Source organism: Podarcis liolepis (assembly GCF_965112155.1).
Source record: "Podarcis liolepis genome assembly, chromosome: 9".
NCBI lineage: Eukaryota > Metazoa > Chordata > Lepidosauria > Squamata > Lacertidae > Podarcis > Podarcis liolepis.
In genome coordinates, this window is record NC_139564.1 from 14,558,715 (window position 1) to 14,586,318 (window position 27,604).

The 27,604-nt window shown below is 45.2% G+C and overlaps 1 protein-coding gene across 1 annotated transcript in view; it reads left to right on the plus strand.

Moving 5' to 3' along the window:
* Positions 1–4,010: 4,010 nt before the first annotated feature.
* The window catches only part of ARHGAP24 (Rho GTPase activating protein 24), a 408,313-nt gene continuing 384,719 nt past the window's right edge, over positions 4,011–27,604 (plus strand). Inside the window, exon 1 of the mRNA XM_083458713.1 lies at positions 4,011–4,085. The gene's annotated coding sequence lies outside the window, so the exon portion shown is untranslated. The remainder of the gene's footprint in view (positions 4,086–27,604) is intronic.

Sequence of the window (27,604 nt, forward strand, 5' to 3'; positions counted from 1 at the left end):
AACAACAATCAAGAGAATGTATCTCAAGTGTCAAAAGCTAGGGCACAGAGGTGCATCTTCAACATGCTGGGATAGCTCAGTCGGTAGAGCATGAGACCCTTAATTTCAGGGTCATGATTCGAGCCCCGCATTGGGCCAAAGATTCCTGCATTGCTGGGGGGTTGGACTTGATAACCCTTGTGATCCCGACTCTACAATTCTTTGAAATAAACTGTATAATGAAGATGACAGATGCACCTCTGTAGGGCAGGAATTCCACAACTTAGGGGCTGCCACGGAGAATGTTGTCTCACCAGCCCACCCCAATTTCTGGTGACTGTGACTGTGAAACTGGCAAGAGGGACTCCTCTGCTGATCTTAACACCCAAGAGGGTCTGTAGGGAAGGAAGCAGTCTTTAAAATACCTGGGGCCTAAGTCGTTTAATGCTTTCAACACCAATGTGAGCACCTTGAATTGGGTTTAGAAATGAGCCAGGTAAATAGGTACAGGTCAAAAGCCAAGGTAAATAGGTACATCTTAAGCATTTGATGCTGTGGGTTAAACCACAGAGCCTAGGACTTGCCGATCAGAAGGGTGGCGGTTTGAATCCCCACTACGGGGTGAGCTCCCGTTGCTCGGTCCCTGCTCCTGCCAACTTAGCAGTTCGAAAGCATGTCAAAGTGCAAGTAGATAAATAGGTACCGCTCCAGCGGGAAGGTAAACGGTGTTTCCGTGCGCTGCTCTGGTTCGCCAGAAGTGGCTTAGTCATGCTGGCCACATGAACCGGAAGCTGTATGCTGGCTTCCTCAGCCAATAAAGCGAGATGAGCGCTGCAACCCCAGAGTTGGTCACGACTGGACCTAATGGTCAGGGGTCCCTTTACCTTTACCTTTATGCAACAAGTATTTGTTGACATGCAGAGGGCTGGGAGGCCAGCTGATAAGCTCCAGCTGTGCCGGCTCCTTCCATCGGCCCGTGCTCCAATGTAAATCAGCGACCTGGACTTGAGAAGCCAGGCCACACTATAAGCAGATTGTACTGCACACACAGAATAGGTGTGAGGCTTGTGAAGTCATACTATGACTACAGATTTATTAAACATAAATCAGGACAAAGAAACATGTCGCCTCTCTCTCATGTCGTCTCAGAGAGAACAGCAAAAGCAAAAGCTATACACAAACGGAAGTTCCCAGCATACTGTGCTGGAATGTAAACAGACATGTGACATGCAAGAATCTCATGCCTGTTCCTTAAGGTGGAATGGAAATGTCAACAGTATTATGCTTAAACACATCTCTGTGGAGAGGAGATTCCAGAGTCTCAAATGTAAGGCTCCTCCTTGTTGGATTTTGAGGATGCTCAAACTTTAGAAACTATTTACGAAATACAGGCATAAAATGAGACTATTAATACAGGTCCTTCTGCGATAAACCTGTGTGCTCTGAAAGGATCCCGTGGTAGTTAAGTGGAGCCATTTATCTGACTGTATTGTACGACAACCGTAATGGCTGCCCTAAATTATTCAAGGTCACTGATAATGCGAATGCAGTTTGTTTAGCCACCTTAGAATAAATATAGGCTAATTCAATCCTGGATCAAGAAACTTCATTTCTTTTAAGAGCAATTTATTGTCATTTTAAAGAAATCAGATGGCAGGTGTTCTGCGTCACTAGATGAAACCGGTGACATCTCTTGAATATTCATGAAACCGCACATTGTCGTTTCAGAGGCTGTCAGATCACCCAGGTTTAGACAAAGTTGCTCGTTGCAAATGTCGCCAGAAGAACTCCCAAGGAGTGCAAAACAAAGGCAGGGGGATAAACAAATCATTCATCTCAGAACACTTTGATCTCCTTGTGCTCAAATCTTGCCTTGGAATGTCGTAGAAACGCAAGATTGGAAGGACTCCGGAGATCAAGTCCAACTCCCTACAGGATCTGCCACACGGGATGCAACTGCCGCAACTCAACAGATGCTTAAACACCTCCAGCGAAGGACCAAGATAATCTCTTCCATTGTTAAGCAGCTTTCAGTATTAGGAAGTTTCTGCTAATGTTTGCCCAAATCGGCTTCCTGGCCATTTCCACCCTTTGGTTCCAGTTCTGCTGTCTGGATCAACAGAGAGCTCCAGGTAAAACAATGTTCCCATTTAAAGCAGTATCATACAGAGACCTCACCTTGCCGACAAAGGTCCGTATAGTTAAAGCCATGGTTTTCCCGGTAGTGATGTATGGAAGTGAGAGCTGGACCACAAAGAAATCTGATCACTAAAGAATTGATGCTTTTGAATTATGGTGCTGGAGGAGACTGTTGAGAGTCCCATGGACTGCAAGAAGATAAAACCTCTCAATTCTGAAGGAAATCAGCCCTGAGTGCTCACTGGAAGGAAAGATCCTGAAGCTGAGGCTCCAATACTTTGGCCACCTCATGAGAAGAGAAGACTCTCTGGAAAAGACTCTGATGTTGGGAAAGATGGAGGGCACAAGGAGAAGGGGACGACAGAGGACGAGATGGTTGGATAGTGTTCTTGAAGCTACCAGCATGAGTTTGACCAAACTGCGGGAGGCAGTGGAAGACAGGAGCGCCTGGCGTGCTCTGGTCCATGGGGTCACGAAGAATTGGACATGACTAAACAACAACAACCACTTTAAACAATCATGGCTTCTGCCAAAGAATCCTTCTTCCTGATTCCTATTCCCCTTACAGAGCAACAGTCTGGTGTTCCCTGGGGAGAGGGATTGAGTGTTAAACCCACACTGGAATCACTGCTCACACATTGCCTAAGAGGGAATTCACTTCTTGAATGTTCCCTACTCCTGCTCTTATTGCCGTAGCCTTTTCAAGGGTCTAGAATTGGATGTTGACATGTCAGAAACACAGGCTATACAGGGACATTGCCCGCCGTTTAGCCACACCAGGTGTGGTGAAACGATTAGGAATTACACAACTTACTCTTTTATTTTTTTTTCCTTAAAACGGTTACGGCTTCCTAATTCTGTCCAGCGTGAAGCAGCAATGAAAATCATTCTGATGGAGTAGTTTAAAAATATGGTGGTTTGTTGTTGGCATCTGTCTGTCTCGGGAGACAACGGAAGAGTGTGCCTTCAGGGGTAAAGTCAAACTGTTGGAGAGTCACAGCACCTTTTGTGGCTGTAGAACAGAGCTTTCCAAACAGTGTGTCATGACACATTAGTGTGTCAGCTGCAGTGTGTAGGTGTGTTGCACAAGCTCTCTTCCCGGGGCTGTAAAGGGGTTAGTTTAACCTCTGGTTTGCTAGTAAAACTGAATCACTGTGCCGCAAAATGATGCATGTCTGAAAGGTGTGCCACCAACATGAAAAGTTTGGAAAGCTCTGTTGTAGAGACTGATACAGCAGAGATATGTTTTGTTGCAGCTGGGGCAGATGAAGGCATTCGGTTTTGCTGATGCAGGTATGTCATGACATTTTCTCTCTCTGCGCTCCTCCCAGCAGTCATTCCTTCCCTGGCCACTGTTGAGGATGCACAACCTGACTGTCTGTCTCCAGGCACTGTGGTTGTCTGCAAGGGACTCCAATAAGGTGGGGTTGTTGCCAGCCTTCGGATGTAGATACGAAACTGGCAGAGCAGGCCACAAGGATGTGAAAGGCACTGTATCGCTCAAGGAAATTCTTTGACCATGGGAAAACATTTGTCAGGAGTCCAAAGGAGAAACTTATCTTAAGAATTGCAATAGGGCAGAGGTCATCAAACGAAGGCCCGCGGGCTGGATACGGCCCACTGGGCTTGTTAATCCGGCCTGCGAACCTTGCGGACCCTGCCGCCTGCTCGGTCAGTCCCTGTGCTAAACAGGCATGGCGCAGAGGCCTTGCTGCATGGAGACTGACTTCCGTGACACAGCACAGCTTCTGATTGGCTGCAGGAAGCTCCTGCAACCAATCAAAAGCCGTGGATGCCTCTGGATGCTGCCCCTTTTTCCCTGCTGAGGTGGCCAAGTGGGAGGAAGGTGCCAAGTGGGAAGGAAGTGGCAGTGATGTGGAGGCTGCCTCCGCTGGGCTCTGTGCCCCGCCGAGACAGAAGAGGCCAAAGACGAGGCAGCGTTGGCAGCTGCTGCTTGAGTGGCATAGGTGAGGAGGCCTTTCAGGAGGGGGGTATGGCGATCGTACGGAGCCCCCGGTCGTCTGATGGACTATTGACCTGTACACCGCTAATCCATTGCCACCAACCAGGTCCTCCCCGGTAAATCACTTGGTCTCAGTCAGGTTCTTAAGTTAACAATGAAGAGTGTAGTTTATTGCAAACACAAATAAATTTGAACTGCATACAAAGTGTTGTTCCTCTTTACCTTCTTAGTCTTGTTTTATCCTGTCTCTAACTCTTCTACCTCCCCTCAGACAAGAACCAACTGCACTAACTGTCTCTCTATTTCCAACTGACTGGCAACTGCTTTCTCAACTGCCTTTCCCAACCAACCAAATGTCTAAACCTCAGGCTAAGCCCTTTTATAAACAGGTAGGCTCTGCCTCTGGCTTTTCTATTGGTCTTCCTATTAACCCTTTCTCTCCCCCTGTACAGACGTTTCCAAAAGAATGCGCAAACGCCACAGGGGGATGTTTTTGGGAGGTGGTGGGTCCAGCTCCCACAAGGTCTGAGGGACAGTGGACCGGCCCCCTCTTGAAAAAGTTTGCTGACCCCTGCAATAGGGTGTACAGTAATGTTGCCCCTGCTAATCAGCTGTCAAAACAACCCCACAACAAAGGCGTAAAGTTTATTCAAGGGTAAAAGAAAGACATGCAGAAGCTTCCTTGTGCTGTTGTCCCGCAAGGCTGCCTTTCTTAGAAATGAATGCCAGGCAGTTCAGGCAAACTCAAACAGTAGCAGCTTCATTTAAGTGCTGCAAACAAGGAGCCCTCCTTACTCCTAGGTCTCCAGGTCTGCACTTGCTTCCTCCTTCCCACCACATGATTTCCCCTCTTCCTAATCAACACATCTTTGCATGAGATTTTGTCTAAAATACATATTTTTGCAAAGCAATTTCTTCTTACATCATGCATTTTCGCATGCTGTTTTCAACCAGCTCAAATTGTTTGTTGTTCATGGGAGACAGGCAGAGAAAACTGTCAGGGCAGGACAGATTGGGGTGGCCGGTCCCAGGAATAAGAGGGTAGAAGAGGGAGCCTGTAAAAATAAAAGATGTAATAAAGCTTCCATATTAAGTGAGGCAAAAAAATCTCTCCTTGAAAGAGGCTGCTGGCTGCAAGGAACTGGACTGAATTACAAGCTGTGGGGGCTGTAATATGAAATCTATTTGAGAAGCGGAGGAAGAGGGCTTGGGGTCAACAGACTCATTTTGTTGAGGGCATATTTACGGAGGGCCTTTGAATGACAAGGTCAAGATAAAAAAAAGAAAAAGAGGGTAACCTATTATGTCCATGGACTCTGGAAATGAGGGGAGCTGCTTCCAGTTTCCTCTGTGGAGATGCCTCATCAAAATATGAAATATTAGGGACTTTGGTCTCAGAGCTGCATCCACAGAGTTCTTGAGAGCTGTGATGTTCTTAAGCACCAGTCATGAAAGTTAAACATGGTAGACCTGGCAACTCTTTATCTTTCTATCCACCACAAAAATAAGCTTTGTTCTAGTGAGAAAGCATATGGCTATATTTATTGTGACCCCATACAGCCTGAGCAAAAATAGAAGAGGACTGTCATCCCTGGGGACTGACACAGGGCTCCCACTAGGTGGTGTTAAAGCCAGTTTGTGGTTCCTGGATTTAAAAGACACATACGGCATCTTTTATCCCGTCTGTCTTGTCTTTGGGCTTATCCACACTTACATTTCCTCTGCTTACATTTTTTTTTTTGGTCCAGAATTCCCCCACAAAAATGCTTCTCTTGATGAAAACCCAAACTGATGTTTGCTCTGATTGAGCACTAAAGAGCAGGCTTTTGCAGGGCAAAAGCTCCAGGGCAAAAAACAACAACCAGAAAACCCCTATCTCACTCGGACACAGAGCTTTAAAGCTTGGTTTCCTGAGTCTAACTCTAAAATTTCCTAACTCTAAAATTCTATGGTTTGTGGTTTCTGAATGTTTTGAATAGACTCAATGTTTCTAGAGAGCTGGGGCAGAACAGGTTTTGCAGGGTATCCAGACAAACATGGGCTTGTAAGAAACAGCAATTCTCTTTTCCTTTTCATACAGTGGTACCTCAGGTTACATATGCTTCAGGTTACATACACTTCAGGTTACAGACTCCGCTAACCAAGAAATAGTGCTTCAGGTTAAGAACTTTGCTTCAGGATGAGAACAGAAATCGTGCTCTGGTGGTACGGCAGCAGCAGCAGGAGGCCCCATTAGCTAAAGTGGTGCTTCAGGTTAAGAACAGTTTCAGGTTAAGTACAGACCTCCGGAATGAATTAAGTACTTAACCCGAGGTACCAGTGTACTTTGTTCTGAGTTCATAGCCTCACTGTACCCACAAATGGCACATTCTACCCAAGGATAGCTACATAGGAACATAGGCAGCTGCATTATACGTACCATTGGTCCATTTATAGCTCAGTTTTTACTCTGACCTAAGTCTAAACTTAATTCTCTTCTCTTAGGCAAAGATCACAAGACGACCTGCTGGTAGCCAGATTCTGCACCCAGATTTGTAGGCACATATCATCCTCTAGAATAAAATAGCTTACTAGGAAAATGCTAAAGTCTCCCTTTGATGTGCCTCAGGGTCAATTTTTATGGTTGCCCAAATCTCAGTTGTACGGGTGTATGTATATATCTCAATTTTAACTCATGAGCTATTGCTGCAATCTGCTCTGATTGTATATTTTATCTTTATGAATGGTGTTTTTATTGTGTTATGCGAACTGGTCTTTGACCGTAATAAATTATATATCATCTATCTATCTATCTATCATCTGTCTATCTATCTACTCTGACCAGCGGTGGCATTCCAGGTTTTCTGGCAGGTCTATCTCCCAGTTTCAGGTTGAAACTGGGACATTCTGCATGCAAAGCAGATACTTATGACTTTCCTCAAAAGCTGTCCCAAACAGGTACATTTTGTAGCCCTGTTTGTAAAAGCAACAGCTTGCCGTGGCTGCTGAATTGCACCCTTGAAATCGAAATCTGAAGGCAACCTTCCACAAAGTAAGGCCCTCTAGATATAGCTCCCATCATTCCTGACCCTTGGCCATGCTTCCTGAGCTTGAATCCAAACATGCACCATGCTAGAGAAGGCTGTTCTAAGGCCTGCTTTTGCCCCACCCGAAGGCACACTATTGACTGTTGACAGTTGGGTCATCTGGAAAAGATTAAAGGCAAAATGCTTCACTTAACAGTTCAGGACAGAATGTCGCTAGGCTAAGTATTTAGTTTCCTCCTCAGCACAGCCATTTTTTATTTTTATTTTTAAGTGGTGTTCAGTATAAAATATCCGCCTCATAAAAGTCCCCATTCATTGTGGAACCATAAACAGCTCACAAGGGAGATCTGGTGTCCAAAACTTGGGTCCTATTGCATGGAAAGCAGAAACCTGCTTTTAAGGGTTGGTAGAAACTTTGGTTTCCTGAGGGAATTTGCATTGGAGGGAAAAGGCTAAGGGAAGTGAAGTGAACATCACCAAAGACTGCCTTTTTCAGATGTCCTGTGGGATTTTTTTTGCCTGTGTTCCTTCAAACAGCAGCCCACCATAATGTTTCACGATCCGCTACCGAAATCACCCCCCTGCCACAGTTTCAAAATTGGATTGCGCGATGTTGCAGAGCGAGGATGCTGTTTGAGAAAGTGGAAAGTGACAAATAATTTTTTAAAAATGACAAGAGTGCACCATGATGCACACTCTCATCTTTTGCCATGCCAACAATACCCACAAGCTATGCCCCGTCTCTTCCTGTCATAGAAGAGAAGAAGAAGAAGAGTTTGGATTTGATATCCCGCCTTTCACTCCCTTTAAGGAGTCTCAAAGTGGCTAACATTCTCCTTTCCCTTCCTCCCCCACAACAAACACTCTGTGAGGTGAGTGGGGCTGAGAGACTTCAAAGAACAACATTCCGATTATTGAAAACTTTTCTTAAAGAATTTTCTCGGCAACAGATTTCCTATACGAGGTTATCAATAGACGTTTATCTCAGTAAATCTAATTCTGCAGAGAGCATAGATTATGCTGGCAGCCTCAACTGCACTGTTGACTGCAATTTATTTTTTTAAAAAAATAAGGGATAATTTGGAGAATGTGGCTTCTCAAATGCTATCAGCACTGCCTGGGGCCGCAGTCGTCACGCTATCATGGCAGAAGAGTGCTATCACCCCATTGCAGAGTTTATTTTGTGATCCTCACCCCCAGTTAGGTTCATGGGATTCATGTCAGTGGGATTTGGTGTGTGTGTGTGTGGGGGGGGGAGATCAAACTCTATTTTCCAGGGACGCTCCTGGATTTACAGAAGCCGTCCTGGTTTCTGATTTGATTCCGGAATGTCCTAGTTTTCCTTAGGACGTCCCTATTTTCATCGGGAAAATGTTGGAGAGTATGGAGTTATGTGACCCCCGAGCCATGGAGATATGTAACTATAAAACCCTTAGAAGACATCTGAAGGCAGCCTTGTATAGGGAAGTACAGGGGTAGGCAACCGAAGGCCCATGGGCTGGAAGCAGCCCACGGAGGCTGTTTAACCGCCCCATGAGCCACCCCCGAACCAAGCCGCTCACTCGGCGAGTCTCCGTGCGCTGTGCTAAACCGGCGCAACGTGGCATGGGGACTCTCTTCCGCGGCTCCGGAAATTGCTTCTACGCATGTGCAGATGCTGGAAATCAAGTCTGCGCAAGCGCAATTTTCGGCATCTGGGCATGTGCAGATGCAATTTCCGGCTTCGCCGGCCCAGCCCACAGAGGATCTCTGCGGGAGTGATCCAGCCCATGCCCGGTAAGCCTTGCCGACCCCGGGGAAGTATTTTAATATATATGGTTTTATTATGTTTTCATTTATGTTGGAAGCTGCCCAGAATGGCTGGGGCGACCTAGTCAGATGGGCAGGGTATTTATTATTATTATTATTATTATTATTATTATTATTATTATTATTATTGGAAATGTTGCAAGGTATAGGAGAAGGACCTTGACAACAGTGCCAATATTGACATAGCTCTCTCTGTGCGTGAGCCCCCTCCAGTGTCCACCTTAAAACAGGCCGCAGATGGCAAAGGGTATTTTGGTGGGAATAGAAGGCATAAACATTTGCTTGCATTTTTTAAAAAACCCCAAGTCCTGATAATTAATTTTGTTATGCACCAGAAAGATTTGGTTTAGATGACTAAGGTTGCTAGGTTGCAACTCGGAGATTTCTTGTTGTCTACCCTTCAATATGCAGCTGGATCAGAAGACAAGGCAGCTGTGGTCTCTTAGTCTGTCCCCCCACCTCTTCCCTGTTTACTCTAAAGCATTCAATTCCAGCATTCCAACTATGGCCCATGGACACAGCAGTGGGGTTGGGAGACGTCTTGGTTCTCTCATGTCCCAGTTCAGTGTCACGTTGCATTGCAAAATATGGACCCTCTAGGTTGTAATCTAAAGATAGGGGATGGAATTCAGTTAAGTTTTGCTCAGCGTAGACCAGGAATAGGCAAACTCGGCCCTCCAGCTGTTTTGGGACTACAATTCCCATCATCCCTGACCACTGGTCCTGTTAGCTAGGGATGATGGGAGTTGTAGTCCCAAAACATTTGGAGGGCCGAGTTTGCCTATGCCTGGCATAAAAGGTAAAGGGTAAAGAGACCCCTGACCATTAGGTCCAGTTGTTGACCTACTCTGGGGTTGTGGCACTCATCTCGCTTTATTGGCTGAGGGAGCCAGCGTACAGCTTCCGGGTCATGTGGCCAGCATGACTAAGCCGCTTCTGGCGAACCAGAGCAGCGCACGGAAACATGATTTACCTTCCCGCCGGAGCGGTACCTATTTATCTACTTGCACTTTGAGGTGCTTTCGAACTGCTAGGTTGGCAGGAGCAGGGACCGAGCAACGGGAGCTCACCCCGTCACGGGGATTTGAACCACCGACCTTCTGATCGGCAAGTCCTAGGCTCTGTGGTTTAACCCACAGCACCACCCACTGAAATTAATGGGCCTAACTTAGCCATGCCCATTAATTTCAGTGGGTATACTCTGTGTCAAACTTAGTTGAATACCACCCAGGGTTTCTTCCTTGTCAGGGGTGAGAGGACTGGATAATTTCAGCTAACTTGGTTCGATGACTGAGCACACACATCAAAGACAGGAAATGCACTTGGATGTAGAATTGGGAAATCTTACCACTGTTTGTTTCGATAGCCTCAAGGTTTGAAAAGAGTTGAACACACACACACAGAGGCCACAAAGCGTGGGGTGCTGTGGAAGTTCTCCCACTGATGTGTCCACAAAAGGCAAGTGAGAAATGGCAAAGAAAAAGTGAACCGTTTCTTCGCTACATTGATGTCATGGATGAAAGATGCATCGGAGAGAAAATACTTTTTGTCACTGTTGATTGCTTGCTTGCTTTAAAATACAACAGGCTTCTCAGTTCACAGGGCCAGATCACCGACATCACTCCAGCCGTCCTCCTGTTCTGTCCTAATTCAATATGCAGGGATGATCTTACTTGGAAGTGGATTACAGGCTTGTAAATCTAATAGAGTATTTCCTATTTCCTCCTTGTGGTTTTTGCAGCAGCTAGGGCACTTTCTGTTAAAGAGTGGCGATTGACAATTGTACCGAAGAACCCCAGTGTTAAAAAGAAAACACATAGCGCTCATAGCCCAAAGTGGGTTGCATATAAATACAATAATTATAATAAGATAATACTGTAAATTATTATTCTTAGGGTCTTTCTTTTGTGTGTTCTGAATCTTCCAACAATTGGCTTCATTGCATGACCCCTGAAAAAGAGAGAGAGACAGAGAAAGAGAGAGGGGGAGGGAGAGAGAGAGAGGGGGAGAGAGAGAGGGAGGAAAGCTTTCCCCTGTCCCCTTTCTCTACCCCATGCATAAGCTTGTCTCTTCCACCATATTTCTTCACCCGTCTGCAAATAGTCACTTTCCCCTTAAGCTAAAAAGCCTCAGATGCAGGGCCGGCTTCCCTATGAGGCAGACTGAGGCAGCCGCCTCAGGTGGCGGAATCCAAGGGGCACCTCCAGATGTGTCACCCGCTGCTGCTGCAGAAACAATGAGAAGCAGCTTGGCAGCTTCCGGATATTGTGAGGGCCCCACAAGATCACATGGAGGCCTCTGGAGGTCCTTGCCAGCAAGTCTTGGGAGTGGGGGGCTGAATGCAGTACATGCCCAGGGCAGCACCTTTGCTATTTGCCTCAGGCGGTGAAACAGGATGGGTGGTCCCTCCTCAGATGTAACCTGAGCCGGAGTTGCTTCAACCCCTTGGCCATCTTAGTTGTCCTTTTTTGCTACCATACAGTGGTACCTCTGTTTAAGAACTTAATTCATTCTGGAGGTCCGTTCTTAACCTGAAACTGTTCTTAACCTGAGGTACCACTTTAGCTAATGGGGCCTCCTGCTCCCGCCGGTGCACAATTTCTGTTCTCATCCTGGGGCAAAGTTCTTAACCCGAGGTACTATTCCTGGGTTAGCAGAGTCTGTAACCTGAAGCGCCTGTAACCTGAAGCATCTGTAACCTGAGGTACCACTGTATATGTATGTACATTCTTAAGGAAATCAGCCCTGAGTGCTCACTGGAAGGACAGATCCTGAAGCTGAGGCTCCAATACTTTGGCCACCTCATGAGAAGAGAAGACTCCCTGGAAAAGACCCTGATGCTGGGAAAGATTGAGGGCACAAGGAGAAGGGGATGACAAAGGACGAGATGGTTGGACATGTGTTTGACCAAACTATGGGAGGCAGTGGAAGACAGGAGTGCCTGGCATGCTCTGGTCCATGGAATCACGAAGATTTGGACATGACTAAACGACTAAATGGCAACAAAATGTATGTACACACTGGACACATTAATACGAATTAATACTCAACTATTATCAACCTGGTGGGTAATGCCAGCATTGCTTGGCTTCAGGTCTTCTGAGCATTCCAGCCTCCAAGCAATATAAGTGCCACCTGGGAAAAGCATCATTTTTTTATCAGAGCAACTGATGGAAGGCAGAAGCTGAAATTTTATTATTTATTTGCTGGATTTATATACCGTCCTATACCCGGAGGTCTCAGGGCATTTCACCAAAAAATCACTATGCATAGAATCAAAATAAAAGCAATGACCCAGTAATACCCCCCCCCAAAGAGCCACATCTTCAAAGGGTATGGGATGTTGATCCGGTCAACCAAAGGCCTGGTTAAACATTTTTGCCTGGCACCTAAAAGTGTATAATGAAGGCGTCAGGTGAACTTCCCTGGGGAGAGCATTCCACAGACAGGGAGCCACTGCAGAGAAGTCCCTGTTCTTGTGTTGCCACCCTCAGGACCTTTCGAGGAGAAGGCACACGAAGGAGGGTCTCAGAAGATGATCTCAGGGACTGGGTAGGTTCATATGGAAAGAGGCGATCCTTGAGGTATTGTGGTCCTGAGCCGTTTAAGGCTTTATAGGTCAAAACCAGCACTTTGAATTGGGCCCGGAAGCTAATTGGTAGCCAGTGCAGTCAGACCAGGATCGGCCAGAATGAAATGCTTTGCTATAGCCATTTTATATTTCTGTTAGGCAAGTCACTGGTTTTAGTGATTAAGTACATGCTACCACAATCCAGAGCAAACTTGTCTGAAGTTCTGTTTGAGGATTTCTATATCTACCTAAAACTCTACGTTGCAAGCTCAGCATTTCTAATAATACCCCCCTACCCCATTGCTTGCCTCCGAAAATTGGGGATGCTACAGAATGTTTCATCAATCAAACCCACTCAGATCACAACCAAATCTTTTGTAGACTGTTTCTGTTCAATGCATATTTATTGGTTCAGCAAAAAAGTAGGTGAGCCTCTCTGATTAACCATGTGAAGTATCTGGGGCGGCTGCAACCGGCGTACAATTTTAGATAAACACTCAAGGCATATGTTTAAAAATTCAGAAAGCCATCATAACATTTCACAGGCTACACATTACAGGCTGTTTTGAAAAATCTTTATTTCTGAAAGGGAAGACAAGGCTTGTAAGAGCTGGAAGGAAAGTTCAGCCTATATTTTAAATCTCAAATGTATAATAGTTGATGATTCCCCCCTCACTAAGTATTTGTATTATTTAAATTTTTTTCAGATTTAGCTTTTTCGTGAGGTTTAGATTTAGCTATTTTGTGAGGAGGCGGCAGAACTTTATTAAATGGCAGCGCACAGTTCTTTATAAAAATGACAAAACAATCACAACGAAAAGAAAACAAACAATAAAATCACACAGCTAAAAATTGATTTTCGAATGTGTCAGCTTCCGCATGTGCAACTAACTGTAAAAGTTCTTGAAGAAACCAGTCTGGTTTTATTGTAAGTCGCCGTGAATCACTTTTGTGGAAAATATGACGAATTGATAATATAACAGTAACAATAATATTTTACCAATAGAAAAGAAATATTACTGACCAGTTTATGTAAAATTCTTTTATCTAGCCTTTTAAAATAAAGTCAAGTTGCAAAAAGCAAGATTGTAATGCACACACTCAAGTCGTTTGCAGTCAATTCAATATGAATAAAATATCACAATGAATAAAATAAAATCACATCTGTGTAGGTCACCAAATGTTTGCCTAATGAAAAGGGTTCCGCTGCCCCTAAAAACACTACTTAGGTAAAGGACGCCTGGACGGTTAAGTCCAGCAAAAGTTAACTATGGGATGCGGCACTCATCTTGCTTCAGGCCGAGGGAGCTGGCGTTTTCCACAGACAGCTTTCCGGGTCATGTGGCCAGCATGATTAAACAACTTCTGGCACAATGGGACACTATGACGGAAACAAGAGTGCACAGAAACAGTATTTACCTTCCCACCACAGTGGTACCTATTTATCTACTTGCACTGGTGTGATTTCAAACTGCTAGGTTGGCAGGAGCTGGGACAGAACAATGGTAGCTCACCCTGTTGTGGGGATTAAACCACTGATCTTCCGATTAGCAAGCCCAAGAGGCTCAATGGTTTAGACCACAGGGCCACCCGGCTTATCTGGAAAAGAAATTCCACACCATAGGGAGAACTGGCAAGGGATTCTTTGTCCTGTGCTCTGATGGACCAATAGGCAAAAATCACCTCCCCCCCACCCCAAGTGCTGTTTGAAAAGTTTACTTCGCTTGTGCCCCTGCCCCACCTGAATGTGCTCCATCTCTCTCTCCATCCTATTTTTCTAGGCAGCTGAAATAACAGAATCTCCATTTCCCTTTGCACAACACAGAATCCCATTGTTTTGAAGTACGAAGCTTGCAATGTGTGTGCAAAATAAAGCAAGAAAGGGCAGGTGGGGGGCATCAGACCTAGAGCCAAGAAATGCTCTTAAGCCCTAACTTGCCAGAGGTAAACTTCGTGCCTTTGCAATACAAAGGAGCAGGCAAATCCTGTTTACTCATAACTGATTGTTTGAATTAAACTAATCTGGATTTGCCTTGAAGAGACTTGCCTTCCTCAACCAGAGCACCTGGGTTTTCAAAGGAAAATATGCTTCATTTCAAACGCAAAACAACATTTAACTATCTGCAGACCTCGATATCTTTGCATTCTTCATATGTAGCAAATTCAGGGTGGATTGTTCCAATTATAAGGAACTTAAGAATGAGTCCTGCTGGATCAGAACCAGAGACCCACCTGGTCCAACATCCTGTTTTCAGAGTGCATAGCTGTCAACTTACAGATTTGAAAATAAGGGACCTGCAGCCTCACCTGTTCCAGGCACTCCAGTCTTCCTGTCCTCCTGCAGTCTGGTCAAACTCATGCTGGTAGCTTCGAAAACCCTGTCCAAACAACTTTGTAACCAGAGGTTCAACTGACTAGAATCTGAATCACATGCACCACAAGGCCTATGCAGCCTCAACTTAAGATGGCTCCCCGGCCTGGCTTTGCACTGCAAGGTTTGCAGCAGCACGTGCAATAAAATGGCGTCCAGCATTCAAAAAACCTCTCAGCTTGCATTAACTAGCCACACACAAGGCATGCAAGCTCCACCCCTCAGTCATTCTTAGACTTCTTATTGAGTGAGCAACACAGCAAAGGAACACAGTTGGAGCCTCCCTCCTCCCTGGCCGGCAGGGAGGGAGGGAGAGGAGCTGCTTCCTTTGAAATTTAAGGGACATCCTTTAAGGGACATTTAAGGGACATCCATCAATAAGGGACAGCAGCGGGACATGGCGCTGGAATAAGGGACTGTCCCTTCACATAAGGGACACTTGACAGCTATGACCAGATGCATATGGGAAGCTCACAAGTAGGAGCTGAGTGCAAGAGCTGTCCGGATTTATTTGCTAGAAATTCTTGGTCATTGCAAAAATACATACTATACAGAAAATACAAACTGCATAGAGGTTCACTGCGACAAGTGATGGGACAGGGAACCAGGCAGAGGGCCTCCTTAGTGGTGGCACCCTTGCTGTGAAACACCCTCCCATCAGATGTCAAAGAGATAAATAACTACACAACTTTTAGAAGATACCTGAAGGCAACCCTGTATTGGGATGTTTTCAATGTTTGATGTTTTATTATGTTTTTATGTGTGTTGGAAGCCACCCAGAGTGGCTGGGGCAACCCAGCCAGATGGGCGGGGTATAAATAGAATTATAATTATTATAATTATTTTATTGCAACACACAACAGCACTCTCCCCACTGTGGTGTAGTGGTTAAGAGCAGTGGACTCGTAATCTGGTGAACCGGGTTTGTGTCTCCGCTCTTCCACATGCAGCTGCTGGATGACCTTGGGCTAGTCACACTTCTCTGAAGTCTCTCAGCCCCACTCACCTCACAGAGTGTTTGTTGTGGGGGAGGAAGGGAAAGGAGATTGTGAGCCGCTTTGAGACTCCTTCGGGTAGTGATAAAGCGGCATATCGAATCCAAACTCTTCTTCTTGTGATTCCTAGCAGCTAGCTCCAGCCATGTTAAGTAGAACATAGTGGGTCAATGACTACAAGCCAGAATGGCTATTTATTTGTCTAGTTCATTTTAACCGTCATAGTGTGATATGAGCAAATATCTAGGCTGATAGTGAAATGTGAAATGTTGTGAAATGGTTATATCATTGCATGTTCAGTTTTTACTATACCGTTGTAAAAACTCTGTCTGGAAATCTTCTTGGGTAGAACAGTAAAACTTGGCCACAGTATCGGTTAATTGTATGATTCATTCAGAAAGATCACCTCAACTTCTGTTGTTAATGTTGTATTGTTTTTAATATTTGATTGGGAGCCGCCCAAAGTGGCTGGGGAAACTCAGCCAGAAGGGCAGGGTATAAATAATAAATTATTATTATTGTTACAGTAACTTTGGCATAAGAAAAAGCCAGTGACCCCTCCTCAATGTCAGACTATAACTATCATCATCTCTGACCACTGACCCTGCTGGCTGGGGCTGATGGGAGCTGGAGTCCAGATACACCTGTATGGCCACAGTTACCCTACTCCTGGGTGGAATCGAGACACACATAAAAAAAATTGTGAAAATACTTTTTTTTAAAAAAAAAAACCTTTTGAAAAAGATACTGAATTTGCCATAGCTCACCATCACCATCTAGTGTCAAATTTGTATAATGCACTTTACAACACACTTAAAACGTTTTATTTTTCAGCTGTGTAGCTGAGTCCCTGATTTGCACCGCCCACAGTCATTTACACAATTTGCTTGTGCAGTTGATCTACCTACCATTTTAATCTCAATTAAACAGGGAGAGGGAGTGTTTTCAAATGACGGGAAATGGGATTATTACATTGCTCAACATGACAAAAGAAGCCTTTGACAGCTCCTTCCCTTAAAGGAACAGATTTCAAGTTGGCGTTGTTCTTTATTGTTACACCGGTGGCGTGTTAAAAGAGCAGCGTTTGCAGCTGAAGCAGGATGAAACTGACAAGACCATATGTCTTTCCCCGTCTTCAAGGTCACTTCTGTTTTCAAGTGAGGTTCTGACAATGTTATCCCTTCTTAAGGCTTCAGCAGCAGCGACAGTTGGAGATTAAAATCTTAAAGAGCATTTCATTGTCAGTTACCAGACTCGACTAGAAAGGAATTCCCCCCCTATATTGTATTTTAAAAAAATAGATAAAATTAATTTGCAATAGTTTCACCAGTAAGGACTAATTTAAAGAAGAATACGTGGAAGGTAATTTAATGATCAGCAGTTTTAACTAGGGCTGTGAATGGCTTTCCCAATCTCGTGCTTCTGAACTGACCCTGTTATGACACAGGACAATCTGAGGCATACCCAATCTGGATCCAAGACATTGGCCAACTATAGAACCTCAGACTGTTGTTTTTAGTCATTCAGTCGTGTCCGACTCTTTGTGACCCCATGGACCAGAGCATGCCAGGCACTCCTGTCTTCCATTGCCTTCCACAGTTTGGTCAAATTCATGCTGGTAGCTTCGAGAACACTATCTCGTCCTCTGTTGTCCCCTTCTCCTTGTGCCCTCCATTTCCCCCAACATCAGGGTCTTTTCCAGGGAGTCTTCTCTTCTCATGAGGTGGCCAATGTCAGAGGCTTAATGCTGTCCAGCTGGCATAGATAAGACTCCGGGCTCCCAGCCAGTTCCAAACTATTTGATTTATTTGACAAAGTTCAAACGTACATCTCCAGCGTTTCAATTAGCGTCCGTCCCGTAGTTGCGCAGTTGCCGCCTCTAATCTTTCTTCTCCCTTTTCCGTACCCAGCATGCAAGTCTGCGGAAACTCCTCCCCTGACTTCCTCTGTGTACAGAATGACTTGTTCCAGGTTCATCCTCCTCCCCCTCTACGTCAGACACACTGTCAGACGACAAGCTGCTGATAATCTCTTTAGGCTCTCTATAACTGCTGGTTTCTGTCCTTTGATCTTTTCCCATTTGCCTCTCCCTGACAGCCAAAGTATTGGAGCCTTAACTTCACGATCTTACAGTGAGCACTCAGGGCTTATTTCCTTCAGAATGGATAGGTTTGATCTTCTTGCAGTCCATGGGACTCTCAAGAGTCTCCTCCAGTTGTAGTTTCCAAGTCACCTTCAAAGGTAGCATTGCAGTAGTCCAAGCGGGAGATAACCAGAGCATGCACCACCCTGGTGTGACAGTCTGTGGGCAGGTAGGGTCTCAGCCTGTGTACCAGATGGAGCTATTAGACAGAATTGACCTCCATGGACAGCTGTGAGTCCAAAATGACTCCCAGGCTGCACACCTGGTCTTTCAGGGGCACAGCTACCCCATTCAGGACCAGGGAGTCTCCCACCCCCACCTCCTGTCCCCCCAAAACCGTTCTTCTGTCTTGTCAGGATTCAACCTCAATCTGTTAGCCACCATCCATCCGCCAACCGCCTCTGTCAGCAAATGAATGAGCACAGGTGGCACGATGATCCATTAGTCCTCCCATATGGAACACCTGCTGCAATTTCCTTTGTAGTTACAACTTGGCGACAGCTGGTCTCGTAACAGTTTCACTCTGTGGAAAAGAGACGCCTGGTATGCAGCTGAAATAAAAATGGATGCGTCTGCCAAGCCTTCGATTGAGTTGTCCTCTCCCCACGAGGCCCAGGACTCAAAGACCTTTTGCAAAGTTGATGTGAAGTTGCAGGCACTTAGAACCTTTGAAGGGCAAGCTCAGGTGTTAAGGATTTTGTACACTTGTAGGTCTAAGCTGATGAGTTTCAATATCTCACCTTGAATTTCTGGTCGTACTCTTGGGTTTTTAACAACTGTCTGGCACAGAGAAATTAAGTGGACAACCTATTTGTACATCATTTTGGGTGCTTCCAAGTGGGGGATTTATATTGTAAACAGGTTGTTTGAATGTCACAAACCAGGAGAAATGGCAGGAACTTGAGATGGGTGGGGTGAAAAGGTGGGGGGGGGATATTTCATGCTGATGGACAGCTTTTCATCACAGTGAATTATTTTTTCAGGGCACCTCAGTCTCAGTGATTTGCAGAGGAGAATAAAAACTATTTATTTTTGTTTTCTGCATGGATCTATGATTTCCTCAATCAGCCCTGAGTGCTCACTGGAAGTACAGATCCTGAAGCTGAGGCTCCAATACTCTGGCCACATCATGAGAAGAGAGGACTCCCTGGAAAAGACCCTGATGTTTGGAAAGATTGAGGGCACAAGGAGAAGGGGATGACAGAGGATGAGATGGTTGGACGGTGTTCTCGAAGCTAACATGAGTTAGACCAAATTGCAGGAGGCAGTGGAAGACAGGAGTGCCTGGCGTGCTCTGGTCCATGGGGTCACAAAGAGTCAGACACAACTAAACAACAACAAAAAATGATTTCCTCTGTGCATGCCAAATGGGGACATCACACCCCCCAGGAAGAAGAGACTGTATCTCCAAATAGCCACTGTGGGGCAGAAGCCCACTCCCCATCAGTGAGCTTTGGTGTAACACAGTGAGGGAAAGCACACATCCTAAGGTTTCCTGAATCCCATACTTCCTCCTGCCCCACAAGCCACCTGTTTACCAGCTCCATCTGGTACGCAGGCTGAGACCCTACCTGCCCACGGACTGTCTCGCCAGAGTGGTGCATGCTCTAGTTATCTCTCACTTGGACTACTGCAATGCACTCTTTGTGGGGCTACCTTTGAAGGTGACCGGAAACTACAACTAATCCAGAATGCAGCAGCTAGACTGGTGACTGGGAGCGGCCGCCGAGACCACATAACACCCGTCTTGAAAGACCTACATTGGCTCCCAGTACATTTCCAAGCACAATTCAAAGTGTTGGTGCTCCCATTTAAAGCCCTAAATGGCCTCGGTCCAGTATATCTGAAGGAGCATCTCCACCCCCATCGTTCTGCCCAGACACTGAGGTCAAGCGCCGAGGGTCTTCTGGCAGTTCCCTCACTGCGAGAAGCCAAGTTACAGGGAACCAGGCAGAGGGCCTTCTCGGTAGTGGCACCCGCCCCGTGGAACACCCTCCATCAGATGTCAAAGAGAACAACTACCAGACTTCTAGAAGACATCTGAAGGCAGCCCTCTTTAGGGAAGCTTTTAATGTTTAACAGACTATTGTATTTTAATACTTTGTTGAAAGCCGCCCAGAGTGGCTGGGGAAACCCAGCCAGATGGGCGCTGTATAAATAATAATAATAATAATAATAATTATTATTATTATTATTATTATTATTATTATTATTATTGATGCTTTAGTTGAGATTCCTGCATTGCAGAGGGTTAGACTCAATTCTATGATTTTATGAACCCCACCCTGTTGTGATCCCTATTGTACCACCCAGGAATGGCAATGTCTGCTGTTGTGAGAGAACCACTGGCAGCTATCCTTCTGAAATTTGTCAGGCTTCATCCCTTCAGAAAGGGTGACAATGTCTGCAAATTGAATCCAGTTATGGAAAACATTCAAAGCATTACAGACTTTTCCTTGGTTTAAATGGCTCAATATCAAATTTTATAGTGGCCCTGCACAAAACACCTGGATGTATCTGCTCGGAATATGGCAGGGTTCATCCATGCTAAGGGGGCTGCTATGGCTGAAAATTTAATCCAGTTGTGTGAGGGTGGGAGGCTGCAGCTATTTTTAGATTTTAGAAAAACTCTTACAATGTCATAGAATTGTAGAGTTAGAAGGGACCCGAGGGTCATCTAGTCTAACCCCTGGCAATGCAGGAATCTCAGCTAAAGCATCCATGACAGATGCCCATCCAACATGTGCTTAAAAACCTCTAAGGAAAGAGAGTCCACAAAATTTAGGGGCTGAACAAGACATTTGGAGTTTCAGAAACAGTATGTGAGCAGTACACAATTTCGGCCGAAAGCTGAAATAGATGTGCTTTAAAAGTGCTTAGCTTTTGCCAGATCATACAAATCATCTTTATAAAATTTGTTGGTACCCAAAAAAATGAATTTCGGGGTTTTTAGCTGGAATATATGAAAAGGATGTAATCAAAAGTCCTGCGGTCGATGAGGACTTGTTATTTTCCATTACAGAAGTGCTCCAGAAGCACATGGGAAATCCTTATTGCAATGTTCATTATGACAGCAGAGAAGTCCCTGAGCACTACCCATATATATATATATCTAATGAATCCTGCAGCAAAGTCCAATCTGTGTTTTTTTAATAAGTTCACCTGACATTCGTAAAGCATGCTGCCAAGTAAACATGCACAAGATTTCAGCCCAAGGATAATTCCCAAGTACATTTCAAGAAAAACCCAGCTGGCAGTCTTACTCTGTGATTATGGGATGAAAAGACAGTATTCTGGAGCAGAGAGGTGCATGTTTACACAATGTGTCTACTGTGTTTTGTGCAGAGGGCACAGGTTATATTTGAGACAGCCAGATGCAATCTGTTGTCGATCAGAGTTGAAGATGGTGGCTGCTGAATAGCTGTCTTCAGACAATATACATTTGATTTTTAACTAGAGCTCAGCATCCACCTTTGACGGTTTCCCCTTTTTATTTTCTGTTAATTTTTTATATACATAAAATCATCTTTGTGTCCTCTCTGTATTAAGCCCCCTGCACTCCTTAGATGAATTAAAATTGTCTGTCTGCGGCGAGATGAGACAATATGAAGAATTCAGAGGGATTACAGTAATTATTCAAAATTGCATTGTGGAAAGGTAAACAGCCCCAAACAGCTGTTGGGACAAGTTATTCAGGTGCTTGTTTTTTTCACTTTTGAGCTAGGGGAAAGGAAGAAGAAGAAGAAGAAGAAGAAGAAGAAGAAGAAGAAGAAGAAGAAGAAGAAGAAGAAGAGGAAAACAGCCCATTTTGTTGTTGCCAAGTCAAACGTGTGAAGGCTGTGAAAAACGGGAAAGTCTATTTAAGGGAAACAATTGGCAGGGTATCTGAATCAAGGAGCACCTCTCTGTGGGACAAGGCAAGATGAACATTTCAGGGCATCGTAGTAAAAAGACACGATGGTTTGAATGTGCAGAAAACAGGGTTAGGGGGAAGCTGATTTCTCTGTTCCCTTCACTGCCCTGCAGTTCCCTGAAAAGACTCCTTCAAGGAATGTGGGAACCAGAGATGCCAACTTGAATAAAATATCCCCCCCCCCCCAATAATCAATGACAAGACATGGGACATGCACACCATTTGAATGGCAATGCCCATCAACTTTGGGGGACACTGGGCCCCCTCAAATATTTTACTGGGGTGGCTGAAGGGACCTCAGCCCCTAGGAGTTGGCTCCTATGGTGGGACCCTCTGAATAGGGTGGGCTTTGGTGTGAGGTAGGGCAGAACATGGAAGGAGGGAGGTGGAGGTGACATCTTCTGTTTTGGGGAAAGTCTCTTCCACCTGATTTCACAGTATCCCCTCCCCTTTCCCTCTCAGCTCCCCATATCACTGTTGGGATATAGTTCCGTTCCACCTTAAAAGGGAACAGGCATGACTGTTGTGTGTCACATGCCTGTTTACTTCCAGCACTTGCTGGGAACTTCCGTTTGTATATTGCTTTTGCTTTTAGCTGTTTTGCTGGAGACGAAGGGAAGCAGACATGTTTTCCTTTGTTCCTGAACTATGCTGAATAAAATGCTGTACACATGGCTCTGCCGGCCTCTTCCTTTGTGAGAAGAATTATTCACTCTGCTGATAGAGCGTGCACATGTCTCTAAACATATCTGAGGCTCGTGTCGCTGTTTGATGCTGTTCCAAGGGAGACCGGTGATTGCCCGGCTGCCGCCCAGTGGCTGGAGCCAGCTGGAGGCCTGCCTGCCTGTCTCCCCGGCAGTATCCCAAGATGCATTTCTCTCCAGCCAGTTCTGTTTCTATAAATGTGAGGTTGAATGTCTTACGCAGTTAAACATGTCAGCTGGAAAAAAGAGACACTCTTGCGCATTCCCATCTCCATGCAGTTGGGGGCAGTGTTGCTTGGGGGGGGGCATGGTCTCTTTGCCAGAAATGAGGGACGCCCCCCCCCCATATGCCTGGCCTTGCACTCTCTGCAGCAGGGTTAGCCAATGTAACCACACTGTAACCCTCCAGACATTGCTGGACTACAACTCTGATCATCCCTGACCATTGGCCGTGCTGGCTGGGGCTGATGGGAGTTGTAGTTCCACGGCATCTGGAGGGCACCCCATTGGCTGGCCCTGCTCTAGAGCCAGCCCAGGCTTCAAAGCTGCAAAGGTCAAGTTTAAACAGATGTTAGCTGTGACCTCCACCACTTCATATGTATCTTGAAGCAATAAGCAGCATTCCTGCTAGCCCTTCCCCTCTTAAAATATTTGTTTTGCCAGAGGGTGTTGCTGTAGCGTTTAGGAGGAATGCAGGTCCACAAAGCCGTGATTGCTCTTTAGTGCTCTGGTTCCCCCCCAGCCGTTTACTTTTCCACCCACTTTTCAAGGGATCCAATATTTGCATGTCTCTTCTCATCACCCGGAGAGTCATCAGCTACTGCTGTGCCTTCATTACTGTTTTGGACAACCATTTCCAGGACAGCTTCTTGACCGTGCTCTCACAAACCTCTTTCCTTGAGCAAAGGCACACCATCTGGGGGAGTCAGGTGTGTACCAGTTGAAATTATTTCTTATACAGTGGTACCTTGGGTTAAGTACTTAATTCGTTCCGGAGGTCCGTTCTTAACCTGAAACTGTTCTTAACCTGAAGCACCACTTTACCTGATGGGGCTTCCTGCTGCTGTCGCGCCGCCGGAACACGATTTCTGTTCTCATCCTGAAGCAAAGTTCTTAACCTGAAGCACCATTTCTGGGTTAGCGGAGTCTGTAGCCTGAAGCGTATGTAATCTGAAGCGTATGTAACCTGAGGTACCACTGTAATCCCACCAAATGGCCACACTAATGTTTTCCTCTTGCTCCTGATGCTCACCTCAATCATTCTCGACCGTTTAAAGCCCTACCCACAAGCCCCAGGAAGATGATGTCAACCGGAAAGAAATCTCTGGGATAGCTTAATTGGCAGAGCATGAGGCTGTTAATCTCAGGGATGTGGGTTCTTCAAGCCCCAGGTTGGGCAAAAGAACCGCCTGCATTGCAGATGGTTTGAACAGACGACCTTTGTGGTCCCTTCCAACTCTGTGACTCTGAAGGATTTTATTGCTGCTGTCATCCTAGTACAGGGATAGGGGAACCTGTGGTCTTCCACATGTTGCTGAACAACACCTTCCATCATCTCTGGTCACTGAGTTATGTTCCCCGGGATTGATGGGAGCTGCATCTCATTCAGCAACATCTGAGGTTAGTCACCTCTGTCTTTATGCATTACTGTTGTGTTTTAAAGTCCATTGTTCTGGCTGATCCGTGATCATAATAAATATTAGATTGGAAAGTGCATTGCCAAAGAAATGTGGAAGATACATATTGAATTTATAAATGATGGTGATAATGATGATGATGATGATGATGATAGTGCTGCTACACCAACTTCCCACCCTCTTTCCTCCTCTGCCCCTCGCAAAATTTGCTTCACTGGCAAACAGCTTACCTGTCAATCATTTAGTGGAAGAATAATGTTCCAAGAATAATAGAGAGAGGAAAATTCACTTAGGTGAATGTTTTACTTAAACATGTCCATCTCTTATTCAGATCATCTTCATATTATTTGTAGCATGCATCGACTGGTAATGCAATCATTTTTTCAGAGATGAGATCTGGCAGGGAGACGGTCGGAGATTATTTGTGCAACGAGTGTCCCTCTTTTAGTTACGTGGCAAGTCTCTAAAAACTGGTAACTAGATCAGGAAGGCGTTTTTGTGCAACTTTCCTTTCATGATATCCTCTCAATGCCATTACTGCACAGCATCAAGGTGACCTGCAAGATGACCTGCAGAATTGAGCAACAACTTCTCTTTCATTCTTTCTGACAATGGCTTGCATATTACTCAATGGCAAGGTGGACAGTGGGATGTTGCTTTTGTGTGGTGGCTATTTATATGGACCTCTGGTTGGTTGCATTACTTCTGCTTACCAGGAGGGAGAGGCAATGGGCAAGGTTGGCGTGGTGCGAACACACCAGCTAAACCCACCCAGAGTTCCTGCCAGGGCATTTGCACCCCAACGACCTCGCTGCTTCTTCCCCTCTACGTCCTGGTAAGCACCGCAATTCAAAACAATCAAACGCCAGGTGAATGGCTCCTCTCTCACCATGCCATCGGCTACTGGCAACAGTTGGCTTCCTGATTTGGGCATCCACTATTCAACTCTTGCTTTCAAAGGAAATAATGACTGCAAAATTTAACTTAATCGTGAGTTACCTTCAGCTAAGTCCTACTCAGTGTAGACCCATTAAGATCAATGAAGCAAACTTAAACATGCCCATTTTATTTATCTACAGTCGTACCTCAGAAGTCAAACGCCTTGCGAGTCAAACGTTTTGGCTCCCAAATGGTGCAAGCCCTGAAGTGAGTGTTCTGGTTTGTGAATGTTCTTTCAGAACCTGAACGTCCGACATGGCTTCTGCAGCTTCCGATTGGCTGCAGGAGGTTCCTGCAGCCAATCGGAAGCCACGTCTTAGTTTCTGAACGTTTTGGAAGTCGAACGGACTTCCCGAACAGATTACGTTCGACTTCTGAGGTACAACTGTACAAAAATATTTATATACTGCTATTAGTTTTTTTAAAATAAATCCAGAGCGGTTTACAATGAAAGTACATAAACATGCAGTAAAAACTGCATTAAAAAGTTGAAATCAATTATTAACATCAATGGGTCTCTTCTGAGCAGTGCTAGCATTGAATGCCCCTGTCACAAAGTAGTGTGTGAATCAGATCTTCTGGTTGCACAGACCATCAAGCTTAAAAAATTAATAAGTTATAGAGAATCACCTGACCCAATTTGGCAATTAGTATAAAGAGGCATCTTGGGTCAAGGCTGTCGCGAATTCTTTGCGGCGCTTTAGCAGAAATGCTCAGAGTCCCAGGTTCTTCAGTGAAGTATTATTTATTGTGAGCTATATACAGTGGTACCTCGGGTTAAGTACTTAATTCGTTCCGGAGGTCCGTTCTAAACCTGAAACTGTTCTTAACCTGAAGTACCACTTTAGCTAATGGTGCCTCCCACTGCCGCTGTGCCGCCAGAGCACGATTTCTGTTCTCATCCTAAAGCAAAGTTCTTAACCTAAAGCACTATTTCTGGGTTAGCAGAGCCTGTAACCTGAAGCGTATGTAACCCGAGGTACCACTGTATATACCAATATCTACAGAAGCAGTTCATACAGTCAGACAGAGTACCTGGCTGCACCTTAAGGCAAATAGGAAGACTTTCTCTCTGACCACACTCTTCTACACTACCATTACTGCTGGACAGGTTTCCCTTTTAAACCGATGACAGCCAATCAACTGTCAGCACATTACTACTGAGTCATTCTGACCCAGCACCTCCATAGAAAGTATTGCATCAGCCTGTTGCATCAACTAGCAAACTCAAGCCTGCAGACTTACTATCTTACACAGCATTCTGTGAATCCCGACAAAGGCTGCCACCTTCCCTGACATCCTTCAGGCAACAGATCAAGGCCTGTTGTGGATTTGAGTTCTGATATATGCCATTGATTATACGATATCTCTGATAGCGGCAATACATAACGCCCCCACAGTGTGATCTTGAATTATTTCTGGTCCCTCAAAAGTTCCTTGTTCCCCTCTCATGTTATTCAACATGGACCCACTGAATAGCTTAGTGTGTTGGAGTATGGACTTGATAATGACATCATCTTCCACATATGAAAGTGTAGAATGAATAGACGACCCCTTTTCTGACCCAATTGAGACGTCCACGCTTTTATTAAAGTACTAATTTTCTATTATGTAGATAAAATCTACTCTAAAATCAAAGCACTCTCTTCCTGTAATAATGCTGATTTTTTTTGATTATTATTATTTAAATGAATGGCAGCCAAAGGTTATGCATGAATTTTAATTATCCATTATAATATGGAATTTGTTTTAGGCAAAAACTGTAGTTTTTATACAGAGGCAGATTTAGGGGAGCGCAACCAGTTCACCCGCACCCACTCTGCCTCAGAGGGTTGCTGAAGGGGGTGCTGTAGCAATGACGGGAAAATGGAAGGTGAGAGGCGAGGGGGTAGGCGAATTTTGGCATCGCCTCTGAAATGTTAAAGCCCAAAGTCTGCCACTGGTTGTATATCTGGCTTGGAAAAATAAAGCTAAGCTGTAATAATGACTGACATCTATAGGATTCCTCGTTTGTATGGCCTTCGTATACAAAAGTTTGCTTAACTAACGGAGCAATCTTAACCATAGGAAGTCAGTGTAACTTACCTTGGCATAAGGTATAGGGACCCCTGACCATTAGGTCCAGTCGTGGACGACTTTGCGGTTGCGGCGCTCATCTCGCTTTATTGGCCGAGGGAGCCAGCGTACAGCTTCCGGGTCATGTGGCCAGCATGACTAAGCCGCTTCTGGTGAACTGGAGCAGCACACGGAAACGCCGTTTATCTTCCCGCCGGAGCGGTACCTATTTATCTACTTGCACTTTGATGTGTTTTCGAACTGCTAGGTTAGCAGGAGCAGGGACCGAGCAACGGGAGCTTACCCCGTCATGGGGATTCGAACCGCCAACCTTCTAATCAGCAAGTCCTAGGCTCTGTG